This window comes from Numida meleagris, chromosome 4, assembly GCF_002078875.1.
Source record: "Numida meleagris isolate 19003 breed g44 Domestic line chromosome 4, NumMel1.0, whole genome shotgun sequence".
Lineage (NCBI taxonomy): Eukaryota > Metazoa > Chordata > Aves > Galliformes > Numididae > Numida > Numida meleagris.
Window position 1 is genome coordinate 83065913 of NC_034412.1, and position 15103 is coordinate 83081015.

The 15103-nt window shown below is 46.6% G+C and overlaps 1 protein-coding gene across 9 annotated transcripts in view; it reads left to right on the forward strand.

Annotated features, from left to right (window-relative positions):
• PROM1 (prominin 1) overlaps positions 13595-15103 on the forward strand; it is a 59870-nt gene continuing 58361 nt past the window's right edge. For 6 of the 9 annotated variants that reach the window (XM_021395274.1, XM_021395278.1, XM_021395281.1 and 3 more), the window contains exon 1: positions 13777-13905. The gene's annotated coding sequence lies outside the window, so the exon portion shown is untranslated. The other 3 variants (XM_021395275.1, XM_021395276.1, XM_021395277.1) reach the window with 3 other exon arrangements.

Here is a 15103-nt window from a genome sequence, read left to right on the forward strand (position 1 = left end):
AGGCTGTCCCTCTCTACCTTCCTCTCAGATTTTCTGTCTGTCGAGAGAGCTTCAACAGCCTTTTTTGAATGGCATGTTCTAAACACGGAAGACCATTCCATGGAGCAGAACACAAAGCTCTACTCCTTTCTGGAAAGCTGTCTAGCAGAATTGATGCAAGTTAAACCCTCCAGCAACCATCTCAGGTAGATGCAATATTCATGTTTGGAGGTGAGGAATGTTAGGGTAGCTGTTGTTCTGAGTGATGTGGTTCATTGGTATGGCGGTGATGGGTTGAAGGTTGGACATTCAGCACATTTTTATTTGGAACAAATTTTGTTTACCTCCGTGATTCTAAATCTTGCTGGAGCATCAAGCCTTAGTGATCTTTCCAACCTTAAGGATTCTATGATTCTATGAACATGTTGCTCTGGAAATGGAAAACTAGGTCCCGTCCAGCACATTCAGAATGGATAAACAAGCTGTCAGACATCACTTTAATGGTGAAAATAACTTTGTGTGGATGACAGAATGAGGATAAATGCATTTAATATGAAATCTTGTTATAGGTGGTCGCGTAGACTGTGTATCTCATACACAGTAGTATAATTTATAAAGCATTTTTAAGGTTCTAATAGCACCAACTCTGCTCAAAAGAGAATTCACTAGACTGTGTGGAAGCCTCTCCCTCTCCATTAGTATCTTACATGGGCAAAACAGTCAGCTGTTGAAGCTGGAGCCTGAGAGGAACAGCAAAAGCCCAACAAAAGGCTTTGTCTACAGACAGGAGCACTGCTGCTTTAGGAAGGGTTTTGGCTTCATGGGGAGAGAGCAGCCCCACAGCAGCTCTGCCCCATCCTTCAGTGGGATGCTGGCTGTACCTGAGCAATGCCTCCAGCTGGACAGTGGATGCTCTGATTGGGCTGCTCTGTTAAGACTATCTTTGCACTATCTTTGTCCCCTCTTGGCCTGTGTGAAGTCAAACCTTTGTGTGTTTGTAACCACAACACTGCTTCCAGCCATGCCTCTCTGCTGTTGCGGGGCAGTAGTTAGAGGTGTGAATTGGTGGTTGATCTCTGCTGGAGGTCTTCTGCCCTCATTCTGATAGCAATGATAGCTATGCGGTGCCCTTTCTCTCAGTCAGAGTGCAACAAAAGGGAAAAGCTCTCAGTGATGCTGATGCTGTAGTTTCATTTCTAATGTGTATTTTACTATCTGAACAAAAAAAGCTTAGCACTGCCTGAAGGTTTCTGCACAGTTATGCCTCGTGACTAATGCAGACAAGTGCTTAAGTGCAACTCTTCCTTTGTAACTGGACTCAAGGTGTATTTAACTAAGCCATTCTCTTTTGGGGATAGCTAGATTTAGTCACGCATGCTTGAGTCACAGTTTGGCGTTACTTGATTTAGTACCGGCCATCCAATGTTTTTATCTCTGTACTAGGGTCAGGAGAGAGAACTAATCAAGTGAGATTCAGCAAGGCATTAAGTGTCATACAGAGTACACAAGCTAATCCTCTACAGGCAAACTCACTTCCCACCACATGTGACTGACAGAAATACAGAAGGGTCAAATTCTCTGTGTATATAGACAGATATTTCCTTAAGAATTTGGTGAAACTGCTGTGCAAGGTCAATAGCAAGCATAAAGCAGTCTTCATGCAAAAGCAAAGAGTTTCAAGGTGAGAATAGAGAGGTGTTCGGGGTGATGGCCGGGGCAGAGGCACAGAAGCCTGCTTGGCCTACCTTAGTGCAGGGTATGTTCATTAGGGTTTTACAGCACAAGGTCTGTTAATGCATTAAACAGATATTTACACTGGTGGAAATATCTGTGCTACACGAAGGCCTGGAGTAAAAAGACACACGTGGCCCAATCAGTTTTGAAATCTTAATCTATTTAGCCTCTTTAGTATTCATCTTGTTAAACAAGTACAGCACTAAATAAATTGGTGCATCTTAAATATTTATCAGATATCTATTTCCCTGCATGTCTAAATAGCAAGGAGGCAGCCAGTCAGAACCGTTCCCTTTTCTCCCCATCCCTCCAGGATCATCTGCATTTCCCCTCTTCTCTTCAAAGGCTCAGCAGTGAGGTCACCGAGGTACGGATGGGCTCTCAGGCTGTGTCTCCGTGGCCAGGTGGCTCCCACGGGATGCTGGAGCAGAGCCCATCGGGGACTGACTGCACAGCCCTGGCTGCAGGGTCAGCTCTTGGTATGACAGTTTCATGCTGTTTCTCAGCTCTGGTCACAGCCGGGAGCAGGTGTTTCAGCACATTTTTATTTGGAACAAATTTTGTTTACCTCCGTGATTCTAAATCTTGCTGGAGCATCAAGCCGTTCTGTTATTATAACATTTCCTGCAAATAAGAAAAACTTCTGCATGGTCACCAGGAAGTTCAAAAGGAAAAAAAATCAATTATTGTAATACGTACTACAGAAACATAACAGCCATTAACACAGCCTCATCCCATATTCTGTTTCTAGTGATGACCATGGTATGTTTTAATGGTCCAAACACTTGTGCCAGGTGCACACGGAGCAGTGGAATTAGAATTCATTTCCAACTGCTTCACACTGTGCTGGTGCCATCGGAACACAAACACATTCCCTGCTGCCTGCAGCAAGTAGGGGAAACAGCAGTGAGGGGTCCTGGCCCGAGGACAGTGCTCTGCAGAGCCAAGTTCTGTCACCGCAGGCATCAGTCCTGCAGCAGCTCCACTGGATCTGGGAATATTATTTTTTGAGCTCCCTGCTTCAACCTGCATAAATGGTGATAGGGCTGATACAGCATTTCTAATTTGCACTTCAATAGCATCTTCCCCCCTCGGAGCCATGCACTTCACAAACATTTCCATTTCCCTTTTACAGGCGAGGAAATAAATGAAAAGAGATTTTACAATACCTTTCTGCCATATGCATTACAAATTGGTGACAAAATCAACAAAAAAATCAAAGCTCTCTGACTCCTAGTTTTGTGCTATTGCCAGAAAACCATGCTTAACCCTGCTCTGCATGCAGCCAAGAAAGCTGGGGGCGAGTTAATCTCTTCACTGTACTCAGCACAGCATCTGGGTATCAGGTGTTCAGTGATGACCTCTGAAGACATTTCAGGTTGGGTCTTTTTGGACCCAGCTCTGTGCCTTCCAACACCTTCCAGTGACACATCCTTGTCCCATCCATGGAGGCATTTAAAGCCAGGTTGGATGGGGCCCTATGGGGCCCTGTGCAGCTTGACCTAGTGGATGGCAGTCCTGTCCACAGCAAGGGGATTGGAACTGGATGGTTTTCAAGGTCCCTTCCAACCTAAGCCATTCTGTTCTATGATCCTATGACGCAAGGTATGGAGCGTTCCTTATAAATTATGCAGATGATACTATTTTGAGAGACACAAGCATTTTGGAGACAACCTTTTTCAAAATATATTTGCTAAATGAGTGAATTCCTCATCAAATATATGAAGTTAAGGAAATGAAAGTGATAAAGAGGAAATAATCAGATATAATAAAAAATAATATTAATTAAAAAAAAGAAAGAAGATCATGAGGGAACAATTGCCTGGATAGCAAAAGATTCTGGAATTTGCAAACACAAACACACCAAGTACACACCAAAGATGGAGTGCTCTTACCAAAAAGGCAAATTCAGCAGCGCACCAAGAAGAACACTGTTGGCGTGGTCAGGGAATTCATCAGCTTGTTTCCCTCAGGAAGGTCCCCTAGTCACGTGCTGGCACAAGAGAATGGCATTTTTTAAGGGTATACACAAATTGTGGAGATGTTGGAAGAGATAAATGAAACCTGACTCTTAGGATAACTTTGAAGGGACTTGGTTTTGATCCAGAAAACAGAAGAACAGAGGAAGGACGTGGTAACATGCACCAGTACATGTTCCAGTATTTCGAACAGTGCTATAAAAACAGTGACAATCAATTATTCTCCATGTCCACTGGGGGTAGGATAAGAAGAACCGAACTCAATTTGCAGAAGAGAATATTTAGGTTAGATATTAGGAAAAGTTTCTAATTATGAGCATCATTAAACTTTGGACCAGGCCTCCTAAGAGACACAGGGCATCTGCCCTTGTTGTAGACAGTGCTGGACAGCGCCTGGTGGGGCTCTGGGCGTTGCTGGGGGGAGATGGGGCTGAACCCCCTCCCTAACCATTGTCTGCGATGGTGCATTTCTAAAGCTCTGAGATGCAGGGCCCAAATGAAATGGAATATTCTTGATGCTGCTCTCTGTCCTAGTGATTGTTCTTTGTAGCAGCTTCTAGACAGAAAGCAAGGGGCTAAGCTGAAAGTTAGCTCCAACTGGTTAAACAACTCAATATAAGGCTGAATAGAAGTGCTCCAGAAAAATGTTTTATTTTGGTCACAAATGACTTCAAAATGACTTCATAGTACGATCAAAGCACTGCTAAATCTGGGCTAAACCTTTTCCTGCCCACTGAGAAGAAATGACATTCTGCAGATTTGAAATACAGCAACTGAGGCAGCCTGGATACAAAGGTTAACCTAGGCAGATTAATATGAGCCCGCATAAATCTCTTAATGCTATTCCAAATGCTAATAGTGACTGACATTATAGGGTTTCCTGGAACTAATTTAGAAAGACGAGAACTGTAGGCAATAAAAAAATTGTTTATCTAATAAGAAGAGCAAAATTCCTTAATTACCAGGCAATTTAACCAATTATGATCTCATTTAATTCACAAATAATTTCTAAACACAGCATACTCCTGTCTGATTTCCCAGACACTGCACTATCCCATACACTGCTTTCCAATCAGAGATTCAGATGCATTGACAAAACCCTGGGATAAAGGCAAGACTTATTATAACCATTTTTCTCAAGATTAGGGAGGAGGGGACAGATAGATTCACAAGAGAGCTTTTAGCTTCGCTGTTGCTGTCCTCCGGTCTTTTGTTTCAAGCCCTGAGACAGACAGCCCCTGCTTCAGAGGTAAATGAAACTCCACTCCTCAGCGCACAGGTGTTCCTTGGAGATGCACTTGAAGCTTTTCACCCATGCACACTCTTCCTTTTCATTTTGTTTTAGAGAAATAACAAACGTGAGACTATTGTGGATCTGGCAGAGGCATAGCTCAAGTTGTGAGAGCATTGGGGAGCTGGGCCATTTGACTGTGAGTAATTCTAGCTCCCAAATAGAACATCAGATCCTGGTAGTCTTGCAAATCCTGCTTCAGCAGCAAAGAATGCTGTAGAAGATTTTCTCCCTCTCTAAAATCGGTGAGAAAATGTATACCGAAAATCTTTAAGCACCCAATTATAAAATGTGCTACCTCGCTCCTCCATCACAGAACTTTAGTGTTAAAAATGAAATTTGTATTCACTGTCAAAATCAGGAGACAGCATATTCAATCTTCTGTCTTTCAGAGGCAGCAAAGAGGCTGCAGAAAATGAGTACTAGAGTAGTTATATTATACACAGTCTTATGCTGGAAATTCAACCGGGAGGATTTTTCAAGGGCCGTGTCCGTAAGTACAAATTAGTAACATTTGATGTATACCAGAACTCCAGGTTGGCTGACAGCTACACACAGGTATAACTCCTCTCATGGGGTTTAAGTAAACTGCACTCTAGTTCCAGTGCAGACTTTTTTCCTACTCACAGATTTCACAAGGGCAGGAAATGTTTGTAATGTCATTTCTCTACTCTCAATTTGGCAACAGTTGGGTGGAATTATCAGGCATACTTTTTTTACAATGTTTTGCTGGGTTTTGCTCAGTATATTGAGATACTCTGCAAGCTACTTGAAATATAGACGGTTATAAAACCAGCCTGCAATGTGCATGTTTGGTAATATGAAACAGCTGCTAAAGAAAGCTCAAAATACATCTGATGTGCACTTTTTAATTGTCTGCTTGTACTGCATCAGCCCTCAGCTCATACAGAATATATAAACTAATATATAAACTGTTTTACTGCAGTGCATTGTGGAGTACTTTTTACAGGATGATTGCTTCTACAACTGAAATACGATTTGGGAATTTATTTCTTTTCCTTAGTACAAATAGCAACAACTACAAATCTGCCAAAGCAAATATTTATGCCTGTACAGAAGCAAAGGCTGCTCATGGTACAACAGAAAGTGAGATGTGGCAGCCTTGGGAGAGTTTTCTATAAATGTAGTGAAAACTCTCATCTGGACATGTAAAGTGAGATACAACAAAACAACTCTAATTCTTTGGCACTGTGGGGCTGCTATGTGGTTCATAGCTCTTATGAAGCTGTTCAAAAGAGTAGAAACAAAAGTGGAAGCTGAACCTAAACAAGTCAAATGAAAGCTAACATTTTTATTCATTAATAGAGAACAAATAGCCATTCAGACAGTTCATATTCCAACAAAGATCTACTGTTGTCTGAAGCCTTGTCTCCAGAAATCTGCCGCGTCTGATGAGTTTGATGTTGAAACTAGTACGTGAGCCTCCATGACTCGATGTATGTTGTATGTATGAATCACATGCAAAGTAGTCAGAACAGTCCTCTCTGACTCAAAAAACTATGAAACATCACTTCATCATTCATGTCCTTATTAGACACAGAGCAGACCAAAACCCACAGGACTTGGTGCAGTCCTTAATATGAAAGCGTGTGATGAGTAAGTACCAGGATGAAAGTTTGTCTTTCCTTTGCCTAGACTGCATACAAACTATCTGTTTTCTGTGCCTGCGTGGGCTTCTATCCCTAGGCCAAAGGACGTGCTCAGGTGAACAATGTCCTGCCTGGCTCCCCGGGCTTTACTGTCCCTTGAAGATAATACATTCACAGCCAGAGACTGAGCAAAGAGCAAACCAGCATGACAATGATGATGTGCCCTGGCTGCACTCACCAGCATGACTGTGAACTCAAGCACAGAGGAGGGAAGTCTCAGCCAGCAGTGGGGCAGATCCAAGTGGCACACCGAGGTCCTGAGCATGAGGCTTGCTCTTACTCAGGCTAGAGTTTAAGACTACAGTTTAGCTTTAGGGCAGCAAACCTCAGGTGTCCTCCAACACTGTAAGTGTTTCTTGTTCTCAAATGCTTTGTGTTGCCGTGAAATACTTTAATGCGGAAAATTATTTGATGTTCTGACTTGCTAAAAGGCAAAGGAGCCCAGTTAAAGGTCAGCTACTCTTCTTTATGTTTTTATCAGTGGGAACATTTTTCCATTCCTTGGTCTCTCTTCTGTTAATCAGCAGGGAGGTCAAATACAGGAAATAATGAATTAATGAGAATGTTAGTAAAAAAAATCCAGTCTTCTCCATAAAATTTGGAAAACATTTTCCTTAATAAGAAAAAATCAATTACATTATAGAGGAGAAAATAGCATTTATGCTTGGAGCAAGTTACCATCAGGGCTGCAATCTTCTCTTGCTCAACCCTAATAAAGATTTTTGTGCCAAGCCTGAGAGGACTGAGGAAGAAGCTGTGAGGTGGCAGAGGAGAAGCTGCACATCTGCTTTGCATGATAACAGCGTGTGAGGAGCAGGCTGCCTTCCCAACTCAGCGGAAAACGAGGCTTCAGGATTGGAAGGGACAGAAATGCTGCTTCTTTTAAGTGTGCACTTTAACACATGAGAGGGAGGAAAAAGCTCATGACCTAGCCCAGAAGCCTGGGCTAAGTTACAAGAAAAAGTGTTCTCTGCCACTCTACAAGAAACCTAGTGATCAGACACAAAGGACTCTGCAAAAGACTTAGAAAAGTCTCCCTATCCTGTTAATAAATGTTCAGCTGAGTCTGTGTAAGATAAATAGTTACCTCATACAGTTCATTTGAGGAGACTTGCACTAGTTGTAAAGCTAATAATAGAAACTGGAGCGAAGGGACTTTGTCAGGTTAATGCTGTGATGTGTGTTGTTTGTGTGTTCCCTACAAGACGTTGTAGGTGGTGGTGTCATTCTCCCTGAAAACATAATGAATGGATGGATGACTCCCTTTCTGGTACTTTCTTTTGCTACCGATATTCTATACTGATATTAAAAATAACCTTCTCCCAATCTTCTTTACTCCTGTCAGGCAGAATTTACTCCGGAGCAGACAGACAAAAGAAGGTCACTGCAGCAGCTAAGCTCATAAGGTAGGATTACATTTTGTGGGAGGCATGGGAGAGCTACTCTGCGTTGAGGGGACTTCTGTTTATCAAAGGGTCACTCACAGAGAGGAAAACGGATCCTTTTTTTTTCCTGACAACTGACTTCTGAGATCAACAACTTTGCTTCTATGCTAGCTTTCAGGAGTGTACTTGGTTTGGCTGATTAATTATTTCTGCAATGTTTTGTTCCCACTGATATACAGATACTCACTTTAATACCTTGTCTAAACTGTATGTTATAGCCCCTCCTGCCTGTGGGACTGCTCAGGTCCTAGCGCTTGTGGCCACGTCCTCCACCAAGGCTGCTTGCTACATACAGCTCCTCTAGAGTAGGGGCCTACGAGCAGCGATCTAGGCCTCTGCATCACTGCAGCTGGAACAAACACCTGGGGTAGTTGTTAGCCATTTCTCCCCAGTCTTCTATTAAAAAAAAACCAAAACATTAGAACTGGGGCACACTGCTTTTGTTCCAGGGTCAAAAGGAGATGTACCTTTCCTATTGTAATTTCAAGTGCTTCTGACGTACTAATTTATCAGAATGCCACATGTCAAGACTTGCAAGCAAAAATAAAACATGTAAATGATGGCAAAACAGGGTGGGGGGAGCTCAGAGAAGAAGTGACAAGCACAGAGCACATGCATCATGTGATCCCTGTCATTTTGTAACTATCTCTGAAATCTGTTAGAACAACTAGTGGTGGTTTCCATCAGATGAAAAGAAATGAATATAATTTTTAAGCTGTTTGATGAGTTGTCATGCTGATCTATCACAGTTGTTAGGAGGGGGCAGAGCGCAGTGTAATGGCAAGGCACGTAGCTGACAAAGCATCAGCTCTCTGAAGGCATTGTGAAGTGATGTACAGCAGGATAAATCTTGTGCTCAGATGAAGGCAAGCCTCACTGAGATTATATCACAAACTGGCATGAATCAAAGGTCTACAATGAAATGTCATGTTATTTGCTAAGTCTCAGAATGAATGTGAGCCAGATTGTCCATTTCCTTTCTTATTTTCCCTCAGGAGTAAGAAATTAAACAAATACATTGTAAGCTATAGCACACAGCAATTGTGCTCTGTTTCACACCATTCTTATGAATCCTGATCCTTCCTTCAAGATTTCTGTGGTTGGTGTACAATAGTGCAACATGTTCTTTCTCTGACATTTCCTTGCCTCCTGCCACCCCAGCCCCCTGTTTTCCCAGCATCCGCAGAGTCCAGGCTGCAAACTCACACAGACCATAATCCCTTAAGCCTCACATCCCACAGGAGAATTAAGGACAAGGAGGGATGCAACTGTGGATGTCAGAGAGGGGACGGACAACAGGGACAGGGAGATGAGCAGGAAAGGAAATGGGTATGTGGGCAGGCACTGGGTGCTACCAGGGTAGTTGTGAGGGCTGGCAGAAGGTGAAGGTCTGAGCCAGAAATACAGGGGCAGGAGAGGGGGAAGGGCTGAGTATAAAGCATGGTGGGGAGGAAGGGAAAGACTTGGAGGTTATAACCCTCAGAAACTTGGGCAAAATGGTAACTGGGGTAGGTACAATGGTTGTAAACCACTCATCTCCATAGCCCTGGTGCAGGGAAGGCATGCTGTTTCTCTCTCCCACATCCATGCACACTTCTCTACCTGAAAACACTCAGGAAACAGCCAGGGGAAGAGTAAATAAAGAATAAGGTCTTTTTAGCCTCAACCTTTTTCTTTCTGTGAGAAGGGAAGGTTGGACGTCTGATTTTAGCTCTCTTCAGGCAATGCAATACCTAGCGCAACTATGACTAATGAAAAAGGTTATTTATCTAATAGACCTTTAATCATGAGCAATGCTTAAAAATCAATTACATGATACAGTTTATAGTTAAGCTCTAAAACCCATGTATCTTCCTGTTATCTGAGGATTTTCCTCTGAGATAACAGAGATGATTGATATGGAGCCAGATTTCCAAATGCTCGGTGCCAGCAAGCATAGGGCAGGTTTCTTCATCCAGCTGTTCCTGTTTTGGATGTGTATTTCAGAGCAGGTTTTCAAGGGCCTTAGTACCTACTGTGCTGTGGTTTGACAGACTGCTTCCTCGCTGATGTCAGCAGTGATGGGTTTGAATATTCTGGGGACCTGAGTGCTGAGATCATTTAAAAGTTTTGGCCACAAAGAATAAAGACAGAGGGTGTCTTTTGATGAATTTTAGTCCAAGTGACCCAAGACAGAAAGGGCCACAGGAAAAAAATCGTGTGGTCCCTGGGAGAGTTTTCTTGATAATCCTTCAGCCTGCTTCAACTGCATGCAGTTTTCACATGTTCCCTTTTTCTGATGTGACAGCATTACAGTACACATGCAAATCTGATAACAGCATGTTCACAGCCAAATGTCAGGCAGGTAAATGTACAGCCAAGCAAACCTGGACTGTGGTGTGACTTGGACGAGGACTGCAAACTGGTGCAGTATCTCTCACCTCACAGTTGTCCACCCCTACCTGCCATGCAGAAGAAACATCAAGGAAAGGTCAACAGCTGCTCAGAGCACTTTCAGGCCAGACATACACTTGGCTTGCCAGCAGTACAGTGGGAGGCAGCTGAAGAGGTCAGGCTTCCATCTACCGTATCTCAGTGACACATTAACCTGGTGCTACTCAGAAAACACATTTTCCGTACCTAATATGGATAATGTTCATCAGGAAACTGGTGTTGGCTTAGTCCACTGAGGAAGCCATTAACAGAGTTGCTCTTGATTTAGTTTATCATAGAATCATAGAAACATAGAATGGCTTGGGTTGAAAAGGACCTCAAAGATCATCGAGTCTCAACCCCCCTGCCAAGTGCAGGGTCGCCAACCACTAGACCAGGCTGCCCAGAGCCACGTCCAGTCTGGCCTTGAATGCCTCCAGGGATGGGGCATCCACAACCTCCCTGGGCAACCTGTTCCAGTGCATCACCACCCTCTGTGTGAAAAACTTCCTCCTAATATCTAACCTACATCTCCCCTGTCTCAGCTTAAAACCACTCCCCCTTGTCCTATCGCTATCCACCCTCACAATCAATCGATCCCCCTCCTGTTTATACGCTCCCTTCAAGTATTGGAAGGCCACAATGAGGTCTCCCCGGAGCCTTCTCTTCTCCAAACTAAACAAGCCCAGTTCCCTCAACCTTTCCTCATAGGAGAGGTGCTCCAGCCCTCTGATCATCTTGGTCACCCTCCTCTGCACTCGTTCCAAGAGCTCCACGTCCTTCTTGTGCTGGGGGCCTCAGGCCTGGATGCAGTACTCCAGATGGGGCCTCACAAGAGCCGAGTAGAGGGGGACCACCACCTCCCTCTCCCTGCTGACCACTCCTCTTTTAATGCAGCCCAGAACATAGTTGGCCTTCTGGGCTGCCAGCGCACACTGCTGGCTCATGTCCAGCTTCTCGTCCACCAGGACCCCCAAGTCCCTCTCCGCAGGGCTGCTGTCAAGGAGTTCTTCCCCCAGGTTGTATAAATACCTGGGATTGCCCTGGCCCAAGTGCAGCACCCTGCACTTGGCCTTGTTGAACCTCATTAGGTTCTCGTGGGCCCACTTGTCCAGCCTGTCCAGGTCCCTCTGGATGGCTTCTCTTCCTTCCAGTGTATCGACTGCACCGCTCAGCTTGGTGTCATCTGCAAACTTGCTGAGGGTACACTCGATTCCATCATCTATGTCATTTAGTTTGAATTAACAGAGTTACTCTTGATTTAGTTTAGTTTGAATTCTTCTGTGAACACTCACATCTTTTTCCTGTAAATCTAGTTGTGTGTCCTTTCTTATGCAAACTACAGCCACATCTCACCTAACAGTCCTGTGGTAGCCTGCCATTAACCTCTAGTAAATCTATTACATGTGTTAATTAGTAATCCAAAAGAAAATCTTAGTGTCTTCAGCTCCAGAAGGGCTCAATGTCCTTACTTTTCAATCCACGCCCTTCTCTTCCATGTTCCCATATCATTGTCTTTGATTTCTGGCATACTCTTCTGCTGTTATTTATTGCTGCAGATATGTGCCTTCACTCTGCAGTTTAAAATCAGTCAAATGGCAATGAGATTTGGCTTTTCTCCTCTAACACTGCACAGGAGAGTTAGAAATCAAATCCACCAGATCATTAGATTAATAGTTTGGGTTACATGCAGCCCATTGTTTGGAAGACAAATTCTCTTGTATTTAGAACAATTTTCATCAGGAGCTTAAGGAGGAGCTGTACTTCTGAATTTGAAGACAATCTGCCTAATTTAGCACTCTTGTCCTTTTGCCATCGTGTTCTGTGTCTCACCAAAACTACAGCATCACCCGTCTTTGACACACTGCTTGGGTGCGTATGAGAACTGTAACAAGAGCTGAGACAAGAGCCTCTGGCTGAGCTCTGTGCTGTGCTCTCCAGCTTGGGTTGCAGCACTGTGCACGCTCAAGCTGAACAATCCAGGAACTGTGCTGGTCAGAATAGCTGTTCTTTCTGTGTGGAGCCAACGTGGCAGCTTGTTCTCCAATGTGCAGTGCTGGCAAAAGCCATGAGTTGAAATACAGGTAAAATTCAGCCACGCCAAATACCGCTTGTGAGAAAACTGATCAATCCTTGGCCAAAGTTACATTAGCAAGACAGCGCCCTGCAATAGCAGAAGCCTTGGTTTCATTGAATCACAGAATGGCTTGGGTTGGAAGGGACCTTAAAGTCCATCCATTTCCAACCCCCTGCAACAGACAGGGCTGCCACCCACCAGCTCAGGCTGCTCAGGGCCCCTCCCAACCTGGCCTCAAACGCCTCCAGGGATGGGGCACCCACAGCTTCTCTGGGCAGCCTGCTCCAGTGCCTCACAGTCCTCTGAGTAAGGAATTTCTTCCAAACATCTAACCTAAATCTTCCCTCTTCTACTATAAAGCCATTCCACACACCCCCTCCTCCCCCACCCTTGGTGTCTTTCTACCTGCACAAAGCCATTTCCATCAGTGTCCTCTCCATCAGTGCTTTTAGGACCTCTGAGGAGCCAGTGCGATGGTGTGATGCTGGATCTCTGGCACAAGTTCCTTCTTTGCCCTGAGTGGTGATGCTGGGCAGCGGAGGGCCTGGTTAAGAATTGTAGGAATCATTTCCAAACCCAATGACTTGATATTGCAATGAGGGGGGCAGTTTTGAAATACTAAAACTGCAAATAAAAATCACAGAGGGCAAATGTGGAAAGTGCAGGAGCCTTTGGAAGTGTGTTACTGTGTTATGGCATAAGGAAAAGTGCACCTTGTCTGACCGAGGTGTCAGTGGGCTCAGAAACAACATGGACTCCGGTCCCAAAAGAGGCGATAACCTTGTCAGGAAAGAAGGGCATCCCCCGGGAGGGGTGAAACAAGATGTTCTTACAACAACTGATGAGAGAGGTGACCCGGCGGGAGGAGCGCCGTGCCTGCGCTGCCGCAGCCCGCCCAGCAACAGGTCGCGGCCGCAGCTCTCCCACCGCGCCGCAGCCCGGCCCGAGCCGGGGGGCCGCCCCCGCAGCGCCCAGCGGGGCGAAGCGCCTCACGCTCCTCCTCTTCCTCCCCCTCTCCCTCCTCCAGCCCCGGCCCGCTGGGGTGGTCCCGCAGCCCGGCCCGGGGCAGAGCCCGCCCCCCGTAATCCATGCGCGGGCGGCACCGCCGCGGCGCTCTGAGGCGGAGCGGAGCGGGCCGAGCCGTGCCCGGTGCCTCCGCGTCCCCAACCCCGCTCCGCCGGTGAGTGCCGGGCGCGGTGTGCGCGGGGAGGGGCGGCAGGTGGGGTGGGGCTCCTCCCGCTGCGGGCGGCACAAGTGCTGCCCTTCCCGGAGAGAAAGTGTGGCGGCGGTGGGAGAGAGTCCCTTTCTCGGGAGCCGGGTGAGTGGGGCGGTCGTCGGGAGAGCCTGGAGGAAGGATAGGTCGCGGTGCTGGGAGAGGCCGGCAGGGTGAGGGGAGCCGCGAGGGCGGTTAGGGCTGCGGGGAAGGAAGGGGCTGCGGCACGGCGGCGTGCGGGGAGCCAGGGCGGGTCCGCCCGCGGAGGAGAGAGAGCCGGGCGGCGGGGAGAGTGGAGCGGAGGGAGCGAGGGAAGAGCTGCGGAGGTGTCCGGCTCTGGGCGGGGGGCCGCGGGCCTCCGCATCGCTTCGTCGCGGGGAGGGGACCCCCTGCCTCGGCGCTGCGGCGGAATGGTGATTGCGGGCGCGAGGGCGGCTCGCCCCTTCCCGCCGTGGGAGCGCGCTGCGGCGAATGCTGCACCTGGGGCGGCTCGGCCTCTCCGTGGCGGGGAGAGCGCGAGGCGGCTGCGGCGCCGGGCAGCGGCTTATCGCCCTCGGAGCGCCTTACGGGGGGAAGCGGCCGGAGAAACTACCGAGCGGTCCGCGTTCCAGCAGAGGCGGAGCTGAGGCGCCCGCGCTGCTGTGCAGATCAAGGACTCAGCAGCGTGGCAGGGGGCAGAGCCTCTCCGGTGCCAAGCAGTGGGAAAGATGGGGGAAACTTGGTCTCGGCTGCAGGGGAGCGCAGTCCGGATCTGCTGCAGGGCTGCGCTCAGCCCTCGTTCGTTCGCGTTTGCCGAAAAGCTGTCCGATTATGGGATGGCTTTGTGGTGTCCCCGTGTTCCCTATGTGATGCTGAGGAGTGCTCTCCCGAGGGAAGGCTTTACGAGCGCTGGGGTAAACGCATCACTTAACGTCTTGTTATATGTTTGGTTTTGGTTCAGTTAGCGAAAACATAAACTTTTAGGCTAAAAGTCAGAGCCGTGGATCTTCTAGGGAAGATATCTCACTTGGAGTTTATTTGTATGTGTCTCTCTGTTAGTAAACTTCTTTGACTTCTACAACAGCAAACAGATGGGTGGGGTGGGCTGATTGGTGAGCGAATTTTGTTGGTTCTCTTGGTTTTGTTTGTTGTTTGGGGGTTGTTATGTATATTTGCTTATTTCAGCTTCTGAAGCAGCTAGCAGCTCAAAGCTAACTTGAGTTCTGCGTACCCATGTTTCTGTCTTGTGCGCTTTGTGTTGAGCACCAGCAAGCTCAGCAGATGCCTCCCCCCAAAGCTGCCTGGGGTGGGGGATTTTGTTTGT